A 12117-nucleotide genomic window follows, 5' to 3' on the forward strand; every position below is an offset into this window, starting at 1 on the left:
GGATAACGGTTTTTAACTGTTACCTTGTTTAGTGCGCGGTAGTCGATGCACGTTCTTAAGTCCCCCTCCTTCTTGGGTATGAAGAATAGGGGTGAGGCTGCCGGGGATTTGGACGGCCGAATAAAACCGTTTGCCAGGTATTGGTCCAGATATGATTTCAAGTGGAGATTTTCAGGTTCGGTGAGTACATAAATTCGACTACACATGATTTGTACACCAGGTACGAGGTCGATCTGACAGTCATATGGCCTGTGAGGGGGTAAGGTATTAGCCTGTTCTTTTTTGAAAACGTCTTGGAAATCGTGGTATTCGCTTGGTAGTGTACTTGTTACACCTAGTACCAACGCCTTGTTATCTTGGACAGGTGTCTCAGGGTCAGAGGATGGCATTTCCACTTGGTAGCATGCATGAGCACACTCATTGGAGAAGGCTAATTTCTTGGCTCGCCAGTCGATGTTAGGATTGTGAGCCACCAACCACGGCATCCCTAGAATCACCCAGAACTGAGGGGCCTTGATAAGGTCGAAGGCAATGGCTTCCCGATGTCCGTCTTGGCACAGAAGGGTCAATTCTGCTGTGCATTGAGTTACAGGACCAGAAGCTATCTCTGTGCCATCGACAGTGGTGACCTTCTCAGTTGTCGTTTTCTGACAGAGGGGAAGCCCCATCCTTGTTGCCACGCCTTGGTCTATGTAGTTTCCAACAGCTCCACTGTCTATGTATGCCTCCACAGCATGCATCCAAGATGGTTGTTGGTGACTGATCAAAATCACAGGCAGGGCAAGGTGTGAAGTCTGTGGGTCTTTTCCTTCACTCGACAAACGGACCTCTGCGCTTGCCGGGCTTGGAACCTTTCCGACTCTTGTTCGCCTCCTTCTTTCTCTGTAGCTCCAACTGTTCTCCTAGGGAGTTTTACTAGACATTCTCTGAGGAAGTGACCTGATTTCCCGCAGTACAGGCATAATTGCTGTTGTCTCCTTTTGTCTCTTTCTGCCTTGGTTAATGGGCTCCGTACCCCCCAAATTTGCATGGGTTACGAAGTGTTTTCTGATGAATGCGGACTGTTCTCCTTTGAGCATACATACACAGTCCAATTCTCCGTTCTGGCTTGATCTGTCCTTCGATCTTGCAGCCTGTGGTCTAGCTGCACCAATAGGTTGATGAACTCTGCACAGTCTTTTGGCGGGTGTACCACCTGAGCTAGGACATCTTTCAATTCTCCCCGTAATCCTCGGTGGAATAACATTGTTCGTTTCTCCTAAGGCCACCCAGTTTCCACAAGTCTGTTAAAAGTAGCGATATATGTTAACAAATCTTGGCTGCCTTGGCGGAGGGACAGAAGTTCGTTATCCAGAGCTTGGTCCTGGGTATGTCGGGCGAACAGCTTCTTCATCTCCTGTTGAAACCCCCTGAAATCCCGCAGGAGTGGGTCATCCTGGCTTACTAACGGTATGGATCAATCCGCAGCACTGCCACTCAGATATGACAGAATGAAGGCAACCCGCGACTGATCGTTAGGAAAGGCTCCGGGTCTACAAAGAAAATGGAGGCGGCACTGGTTCATGAATACTGCATATTTTCTTGGGTCCCCTGTAAAACGTTCCGGTGGGGCCAAAGGAACTGCCCCAGGGAGGACCACCTGCACTGGATTGACGGATATGGCTGGAACCGATGGAATACTTCCTGGCAACGGAGCCTGCCCAGCCTGTGTTTGGAGCAATTGTCTGGCTAATTCATCGGTGCGGTCCTTGGTGACAATCAACTCCCTGCTAAGGGTGTTGGTTTCTTGCTGGGCGCAGTGCACCTCGACCCATAATTCTCCCAGTAACTGGGCTAGTTGGTCAGTCTCTGATGTTTCCATGATGCCCAGGTGGATGTTTTAATTAAGTCTTCGAGTTCTGTTACGCTCACCTGGTATCCACTGGGGGCGCTACACGATACTGGATGGAGGTCTAAGCGCTATCCCGGACCCCTCTCTGCTTGGTTATGTGCTAGACATTGGGTAGCATCTGTAACAGGAGAATGGAGGGTTAAGACGCTGGTTCTGTGATGGATGGACTCCCACCTTCCTCTGGTCCAAATCCCTCCCTTGGGGTTATTGCTCACCTTAGGTTTTTGTGCATGGAACTCTCTGTCCTGCGTCTCTGTGCAGGGGTGCGTGGTTGGTGCAGGCGTTCCGTGGACCTAGTTGCTTCACTGGTCCGTGTGCCCTTATGTTGGGTCCAGACCGGCTGTGACTCCGACTCTGCTTACTGTCTTCCAGGTGAGTTATAATGTTTTTCTGTCTTTATTCTGTCTCTTTCTTTCCCTCCGCTTTCTCTGTCTTCTCTGCATCTTCCTCCACTAAGTTGTTCCCTAACAATGTCCCTTTTTGTTTTCACAGGGATGGTTGCGATCTCGGAGTTGCCACGCCGAAGGCGAAGACCACAGTGAGTTATTGATGCGCTGAGCGCTGCGCTCTTTATTGGTGTTAATTGCTAACCTGTGTTCTCTTCTCTTCTTAGTACAGGTTGCGGTGATGTTCCGGAGTGATGAGCGATCGAAGCGCTGCTTGCCCAGGTAAGTGCTTTGTTAATGCTGACCTTGTTCCTTCTCCCTTGCAGGTTGTGGTGAAACCCGGAGATGGGCAAGGTAAGAGAAGCACAAGGTGCTGCCAGGACTCGCTGCTTGCCCAGGTAAGAATTGTTATTAATGCTGTCCTTGTTTCTTTACCTTTGCAGGTTGCGGCGACTCCGGAGATGGGTGAGGTAAGCGGAGCGCAGGATGGATTCAAGGCCGATTACTTCACAGGTAAGTGTTCTTGCTTGCTAATGCTGTTCTTGTTCTTCCAGGTTATTAATGGAATCCGGATCTAGGGCTTCAGGATCGGGCCGCCGGAGAAGCAGATGAGCATGAGCTGGACACGGTGAGTGTTACGCTGCAGGAGTGCAGAATAACTCGAAGCGTGTTCTGCTGTTTGGGTGTGGTTTAAATAGCCCAGGTAAAGTAGTTCCAGGCCAAGTAGTTCCAGGCCCAGCCACACCAACAACACTAGACCGCATGGCTTGGTTCTAAAGAACTGAGCTGTGTAATAGGACTCCATGTTGGATCAAGGTCAAAAACTGGTATTGCTTTATTCCTGATAATGAGCATGGCGCCAAAGGTGCCAGGACTGACTCCATGTATGTTTCTGATGGAGTTTTAAGGCCATTGGGGCCAGTGTGAAGGGCTTTAGCCCCATTGCTGCCAGGGGGCTGTTATACCTGTGGGGGTCAGGGGCATGGATCGTGACAGGAGGCAGGTCGTGACCACATCTTCCACTTTGGAGTCGATGTGAGGGAACCATACCCGATCCCTTATTCTGGCTTTTGTGCGCACCATCGCTTCGTGTTCTTTGCATGCCAGTGCAATTATCCTCCCTTGCAGGGACAAAGGGATCACGATGCAGACTCCCCTTAGAATGAGCCTTCCTCTGTGATGGATAATTCATGGTGGACAGTGAAGATGCCTGTGAGGAATTCTCTTGCTTCTGTAGTTCAGTTGTGGTGGAGTAAGGTGTTCCATGCACCTCCCAGGGTGGATTTTTTCGTCAGTGTGCTGCATGGGTTGTCATTTGTGGCCTCAATGAGCTCTGGTATGCTTACTGCTTTAGGTTTTGCCATGTCCACAATGGATCATATGTGTTCCTTAGTCTCCTGTGATTCTGCAATTTCGGCTCTGGTGGCGGCATGCCGATGTCTCGATAAGAGCTCTGCGGGGTTGTCCGCTTCCGGTTTGTAAATGAGGTCACAGTCATATTGCTGCAGCTGGAACCACCACTTGCCCACATGTGGTGAGGGTGTGGTGCTGATCTTGTGAATATAGGAACTAGTGGCTTGTGATCTGTAAATGCTCTGAACTTCTGCCTGTACAGATAGAGGTGAAAGTGTCTGCACCCCCACAGAACAGCAATGGCCTCCGTCTCGATGTGTGAATAGCGTTGTGCTGTGAGGTTAAGGACCCAGAACATGTATTCCACAGGCTGTGTGTCTCCCTCTGGAGAGGTTTGTACTAGTACAGCACCCAATCCGACTGGGCTGGCATCGACATGCAGTTCCGTTTGCAGTTTGATGTCGTAGTATGCCACGGTGGTCCTGGTTGACAGTGCTTCCTTGATGTTGTTGAAGGCATCCTGGCATCTCGCATCCGAGTCCCACTGTGCACCTGCTTTGGTTAGTGCTCTTAGTGGTTCAGACAGGGTGGCCAGGCTCTTTAAGAACCACCAACAGTAGGTTGCCATTCCTAGGAAGCTGCAGATTTCCATCGGTGTGGTAGGTGGTGGTGCTTCTTTGATGTTGGCCACCTTCAATGGATCAGCTGATACGCCCCGCCTGTTGAAAATGTAACCAAAGAACGTTGGTTCTTCTTTGAGGGACTCACATTTGTCCCTGTGTATGGTGAGGCCTGCTGGCTCCAATCTCTTTAGGACTGCCGGCAGCCGAACCATGTGTTCTTCTTTGTCTTTTGCAAGCACGAGAATGTTGTCACTGACATTCAGAACTCGTGGGAGGTCTTGTAGGACAGCGAGGATTGTCTTTTGGAAGACTTCGGCAGCTGACGAAATTCAGAAGTTTAGGCGTTTGTACCTCCTCAGCCCAAGTTGCGTTGAAAACGTGGTAATGTACCTTGAATCTTTGTGCAGCTTGAGTTGGCCGTAGCCAGCCTTTAGGTTGATTTTTCTGAATGTTTTGGACCTTGTGAGGTCTGCGATGATTTCCTCAAGGGTCGGCATGATGTGTCTCTCCCGCACCATGGCTTTGGTTTCTTTGTTACGACCATCGGGCAGACCCATTCATTGTGCGTCTTGTTTCCTTTGCTTTTTTCTCTTTTCATTTGATGGTTGTTGCCCTCAAACATAGGTCTAGAGACTGTTCATTGGGGGTAAGAGCATGTGTTGAGCTACAACATCCACCAGCCTTTTTGCAGGCTGGGTTATAACAAGCTGCTCTCAGCACTGGAGTCTCTCAACAATTTGGAAAGGTGCAACGCCAAAGCAGGGGGATGGAATTAGGGGCGTGGCCTACAACCCTTTAGGGCAGGGCTGAAGGATGCCATATACCTGATTTTAAGATGACATTTAATAACATTCCAAAACAAATGTAGTCAATGATGTACAAGCATGTGCACTAGCAGTTCCTAAATATGTCTTTATTTACAGTATGTACTTCTGTTTTTTAAAACAACATATTTCCTTTAGTAGTCTCAATGTCCTAGAAAGCTGTCAACATGGATGTCATTTCACCAAAATGCCAGGGGTAGCAGAAGTGACATCACACGAGCTTGTCCTCCGATGACATTACAGGAAGTGATGTCATGTGACCCCACGCCCAAGTGATATCCTGGGAAGTGATGGCACACAACCTTTCACCCTTTGACAAAACAGGAAGTGGTATCACATAGCATTTTCCTCCACTTCCTGTTTTGTGAAGGGGTGAAAAGTTGTGTGCCATCAAAAAACATTGTTTGTCACTACACTAAGAAATATGGTTGCGATATCAGTGTAATATGATACACATTTCATACGAGAAAGGATCACCATATGTAGCATTAATATCATTACGTACAGTCCCATTTTACCACATTACTGTGAATATAAGCAGACGTCTAAGGACAAATGATACCATGCAATGGAAAGAAAATACATGTTACTGTTGCATGAAATGAAAGAAGGTGTGTCAACAAATTCAACCCTTAGAAACTGAGCCAGAAACTCATCCCCTCTCGGGATATGGAAAAGAATATATAAAAAAGATTGTAGCAGGTTGTATGTATTTTCAGTTGTTGGAAGTTTTCTGAAGCATTGCCATTTGTTAGACACATATTGAGTGTGGCAAGGAATGCAGAGAGAGAGAGACCCTCATTTGTTTCCCTCTAAGGCCTGCCAGAAGCCCACATTCCTCACTAGCAGTTGCAAATGCAAAGTGCAAGTGGCTAGAAAGCATAATATAGAAACTTGGCAGCTACTGTCCTTCAACAATCCGCCTAGACTGCATGGAAAGGAAGCTGTTCTGAATGTGCTACCCACAAATAGGCTACAGCATTGGCAACTTGAGTTTTCTGTAAACTGAAAAGGGTGTATTATCAAAAGAGATTCACATGCTTTCATCATGATTTGAAACCAGCATTTTGCCTCTTGCTGCACATTTTGTAAATAAAGTGTGCATTTCCATAGTGAAAGTTATTTACCGCTTGTTCTGCAAATGAATGAATAGCAGGCTGCAAAAGGAATCAATCTTGTGTTAAAATGCTATGGCCCAGCATACGTTGAGAAATAGCACTTCCATGAAAAAACCTGATATTTGACATGCAAAAGGGTCACTGAAGAGAATGAATTACTGCCTCGTGTAAAGTCCTTGATAAAAGAACCCAGCCTCTGTGAACCAAGTGAGGTGGGAGTTCCTGGGCCCTGGAAACAGCACCTGAGGAAAATCCTTGCAACAGAAAGCCAAATCACTCCTGAGACAGCTGTTGACAAAGAATCCAGGGTGTGTTGTCTTAGTTTTTGTGGGCTGTTTGGATAGAGGACTACGTTTCTTTTAATTGACGTTTCTGACTGTGGGTTTGACTATCTACAAGCTCGAAGGGCAGGCTTTACCCAGACTGTGTTTTGCATTTGCTTTCAGGGCATCCATGATTAGTGGGTGAGGCAGGACATTTTGAAAAAAAGTGGTTGCAATTCACTTGTTAGAAACATGCATGTCTTCCTGCACGGAGCAAATCAATTTCCATTGCTCCAATCACCCACCTCCACATAGTTCCTCTTCCCTTTATTTGGTTCATATTAAGACCTGGCAGAGAGCATATATTCATTAGTTGGTAAGATATGCCCTGTTTTGCATGGGTTTGGTGCAAAGTGAAAGGCTGGCGCCTCAGGATTTAAACTGCTTGGAATGTAGTCTCTTATCAATTGTACCAAACTGCAGTACTCTTTCTACTCATTCCTTGAAATGTCTGGACCAGCCTTGGGCATTGTGCTATTGATTTCTCAATGACGAAACTCCCAACCAAACTGTTAATTGAAGTTAACTTTGCTAGTTGTTGTTTTGCAACCATTTTTGTTTTCCATTTATGCTCCTTTATTCTGGAAGGATGAACACTTCCCCATTGCATTTCCAACGGTTGTGTTAAGGCCCAATCTTTCTCGCTAAGCCCAATAGATGTGCTACTGCAAGCTGGGTCTCCTTCCTTGTTGCCAACTCATGCCTCTTGGTGCCTTTTCAGCTGGCAAATCTGTCTTATCACCCATACATGGGGTGTGCTGTAAAGACAAGAAAGAAACATCTAGTGCTTCGTTACTGATTGCACCTGCTGACTCGTCTCAGAGAAAGACCAGAAAGATGATACTAGAGGGAGGGAGTGGATGCCAAAGACACTCTGTTTACAATAATAATTCTCATTAATGGCAATGCAACGGAAGCTGGCACCACGAAAAAGAACATCATCACCTGCCCTTATCTAGTCATACAGCCAGAAGGCCCAATGGCAACACCATTAGACATGTAAGGCTGCCCGCTGCACCTGCTGCGTCTTGGTGTAAAAGGTAAGCCTATCACCCAATAGTTAGTTATGGTTTGGGAGCAGCTTCACTACGACTCTGGGACGCCCTGCACACCCTAAGCGATGATCACACCAGTGGACTAGGCAAGTCTTGGTAACAGGTGGGGTTGTAGAGCTCCTCGTGTGGTACCAGTGATTAGCATTTGACTTCTTTGCATGTGGCAGAGGCAGTGGACATTGGGATCTGGCCTTCGGTTTAGGTCTACTTTGGTCGAAAATATTTGACCTTTTCCAATTTGATCTAATTTTTGGGGAAAATGCGCTGGGAGCCCCTCCTATCCCCCCACTTTAACCTTTTCCCTTACCCCTCCCCATATATTTATTTAATTTAATTTGGCCAAAAAAAACCGATCAAATGTTTTTCGATCAAGTATGCTAATACCAGGCCTTCACTTAGTTAATAAGATTTATGCTGGCTGACATATAAGCAGCAGAATCCTCACACCTCCTGTTTCAGCATCATAGTTTTAGCTTGGATTGTTAGGTGCTGCTTGCAATAACTATTTCATTAGAGAACAGTTAGGAAGAAATAGCATATGAGGAGGGACACAAAGCTTGTAGGTGTTGTTTGGTTATTTGCCCACCCATTGACTGCCCATGGCCATGCTGATCCCTATGGCCATTTGCACCCAGTTCTTGTCCCTCCCTGCTCAAAATACCTCCTCATGGAAACTCATTGAGTATGCTTTAATCAAGACTTACCTTCAAAGTTTGCACTCAAAATGCCTAGCAGTGTTTTTTCAAAGCAGTCTTCTAAAAGTTCAGCACTTAATTGGAGCATTAAATGTGCTACTGGCATAATAACAATGTCCTAATCTGGTCTGCCTTCAGCCACTCGATTTATAAGCACTATGCGTTTCCTTCATTGAAATCCTGTTAAAAACAAGCATTGGCAAAACCAACAGTTTTGGCTTGTGTAAAAGTATTATGCATTTGCCAGGTGCTGCTATTAGATGTCCAGTTACTCACACCATTTTGCACCTGCTAATATCAAAGGCCAGTTAATACCACTATGACAGTGCCTGGCAAGGGCCTTTCCCACGCCTACACAAAAGTCCAAACTGTTTATTACTCTGTTTTCCGGGATTTGAACCTTGTTTGCTCTGTGTGGCCTTGTTTTCAAGACCAGCACGTTGCCCCTGTGCTATCCTCTGTTCACAACTGTTGGCATTACAAATGGTTGTCAGAGTTAGGCACTAGGGCAGGGCTCTTTGACTCATAGAATAGTTCAATACAGAAATACTAGTACACAATAACAAATTAACTTTATTGTCTGTGCATCTTGGTAAATATTCATCCTTAAAATCGGGCTTCATGTTGCTATTAGGAGGTTCGAGAAACAATTAATTGAAAAGGTGACGTTTGTCGCATGGTGAGGAGCTATAGATTCATTCCTGCCTGCCACCGGAATTGTCTACAAACAGATTCGAAGACAGCTTGCTAAATCTACTCTGCCCTTCGATTTCTTTTCTGGTTTATTTCTCCAGCCTTGATCAGGTGACAGTGAAAGCCAACCCAAATTCAATCAATTATTAACTGTCCTCTAAAGCCTCTCGCCATCCACAGAATGAAGCCAGCAGGGCTTGAGCGTCACTCAGCAATGGCGACTGAATACAGATGAAGTCATGGGACACTGGCGACCAATGGTACACTGGCGTTTTGTAAACAGCCACGCTCGCTGTGTGACATCGTGCTGATGGAGCAATCGCTTTCTGGCACATGGCGCCCAGATAGACAGTTCAGATGCTGTTCGGGCACGCGCTTCTCACAGGAGGTGTACAGTTTCAAGGAATCTGAACGGTGATGCCAGTAAATAGATTAGAAAATGCTGTGTGTGCTTCCCTTCTGGTCATGGGATGGATGAAGAGCACCAAGTCCTGTTGTGTACTGACAGATGTGTCCAGACGGATAGCAAAGGAAGGCTCGGGGGATACGCCACAGGTAGTGGTGGACTGGGAACCAAAAGAGGCCCAGGAAATAATTGTCAAAGTGGCCCCATATTACACATTTTCAGCAAGCCCAGCCCTTTTCCTATGAGAACATTTGGAAATAAAACACAAAAGAGGCCTACGGTGCAGCGGCCTACCGGGAAATCTCCAGAGTTCCCTATAGGCCAGTCCACCCCTGGCCACAGAAGTCCACAGCTGGAAGTAAGGGGCCAGGCACTTCATCTGCTCAGTTGGAAGTCGCCCCGGGGTGGTGGTGTGTGTCAGGGGTATGGGCGACACGGCTCGTGAGTCTTTGGCAGGGCTTGCCTTCTAGGCTAAACTGCACATGCGTGCAGCCTATGCATGCAGCAAGGCAGAAGGCAGGCAGCCCTGCCTGACACTCATGCCTCACCTCACTGCTGTTGATGTGTCTTGTGGTTGTGGAGGCCAAGGGGGTTCCCGAGCCCTGCTATGCCACTGCCCGCAGTTTTGGTTTTAAACAGGTAACAGGTGGTGTCAATATGTGCATATGTATGAGTATTGTGCGATGTTCGAAAAATTGACATGATGAAAGAAAATGAAAATGTGATTCTTCACAGAAACACGTTTTTTCCCACAAAGACAGTTTTCCATAACTTCAGAGAGAAGTGTTTGGGAAATTAGTGAAGCCTGGATGCGTGATGAACCCAAGAAGTGGTTGGAAGTTGCGTATTAATAATAGCTCAATGGAAAGTACACCGCCTCAAGACACGTATGTCCACACTAAATTTCCCTAAGCACCACACCAACCCACCACAGATGCACCAACTTAACTCTAATCAACCAACTCTCACTCTGGCCTGCCTCCCGTGGCCCTGCGCCTGGACCCACCGGTGAGGCAAAAAACCTTGGGGGCATCTTCGACTCCACTCTCTCCTTCTCCTCTCGCATTTTGGACATCTCTAAAAAGTGCAATTACCAGCTACACCTCCTCAGAGGTACTCTTCCTTTTCTCACCTTCCCCCAGCGACTTACTGTTTCCAGAGTCCTGGTTCTTTTAAGGCTCGACTACTGCAACAGCCTCTTTCTCAACCTCCTTGCCTCTGCGCTCTCTGAAACGTATCCAGAACAGAACCGCAAGACTTATCCTTGGCTTCAAACCCAGGGACCACATCTCTCTGGTGCTGAAATCCCTCTACTGGCTCCCCATGGCTGCAAGGATCAAGTTCAAGACCCTCTGCATTGTCCACAAGGCCTTCTGGGGCCTGGGACTTTTCTATCTACAATGTTGCCTAGCTAAATACTGTCGTTCCCTAACCCTCTGCTCATCTACCTCCAACCTTCTGCGTGTGAGCCGGGTTCTCCAAGCAGAGATTTGAGGAAGATCTTTATCCTCTGCAGGGGCCAACCTCTGGAATAGCCGCCCTGCCGCCCTCCGTCATGAGCCTGATCTCCTTAAGTTCCAGAAACTCCCTAAGATATTCCTCTTCTCTTCCTTCTCTCTCCCTCTACCCTGCTAACCTTTCTCTCTGCTCTATCCCTCGCTCCCTCCTTTTCCACGCAGCCTGCTGACTGGCCGCCTGGTGTACCTCAGAGTCTCACAGTCCCCTCGCACTTGCCTCCGGGCCTTGCACTTGCCTCATCATTACTGCACTTGGTCAATGACCCTTGAGAGTGGCCTCTCTCAGCATTTACTACAGGTTCCAACTGAGCGCACTTGGTCCGCTCCCCCACCCGCCCTCTCCCTCTGTACTCATCCCCCCTCCCCTGCACCTGTATGCGCACTTGCACGATCTGAATGCACCGTGCCTTGAAGATCGTCTATCTGTTTTTTCCTTGTCTCCCCTCCTTGCATGGTGGCACCTCAATGCACTTGGAAAAACTGCAGAATAGTCGTCAGACCTATTTTCTGTTATCTACACTGTTAATTGTATTGTATCCACTTGCTCCATACACCAATTCTGCCCGTGCAGACTTGTATCATTCAGAAATGAAAGGGTTCTGAATGACTGTTGTTTTTTTCCCCTAGTTCCCACCATCCTTGAGCACTTTCAAATACTTGCTTTCTGAATAGGCGCTTTACAAATAAACAATATCAATACCCTAACAGATATCTGCTAGAAATTAAAGGATAAATAATAAGATCTTGGGTTCTTACATTTACCAGATGTCATGCTGGTATTTAACACTGGGGCCATCAATCAATAATAGATATTCTTATTATCCCGCTGTGTTAATTTCACTTCCACTTACGTACAGTGGGGAGCGTTTGAAATCACATAATGAGGCTGCAGCCTTCGACCAAGCTGAAATACCTCCAAAGACACGGTGTAGTTATCTCCACCTGACAGGTAGAGGTAAAAGCATCCACATGATGGAAATGAATCCGCAAGTGCCAGAACTGCTACCAAAAGGTTACATCTGTCCCACTCCTTATTCAAACACACTTCCAAGCAATATGCAGCCACAAGCAGATGCGACCGATGGCACCAACAACCTGCTTCTATTCATTGACCTCCAGAGGTATGCAAGGCCACAGCAGAGAAGGATACAGGCACCACAAGGCCGGAGGAAACGTATGCTGCAGAGGCCGCCCATACCTCATGTTGGTCCTTTTCCCGGCCACTGACTGATG

Source organism: Ambystoma mexicanum, chromosome 10 (genome assembly GCF_040938575.1).
Source record: "Ambystoma mexicanum isolate Mex_15411 chromosome 10, UKY_AmexF1_1, whole genome shotgun sequence".
Taxonomy (NCBI): domain Eukaryota; kingdom Metazoa; phylum Chordata; class Amphibia; order Caudata; family Ambystomatidae; genus Ambystoma; species Ambystoma mexicanum.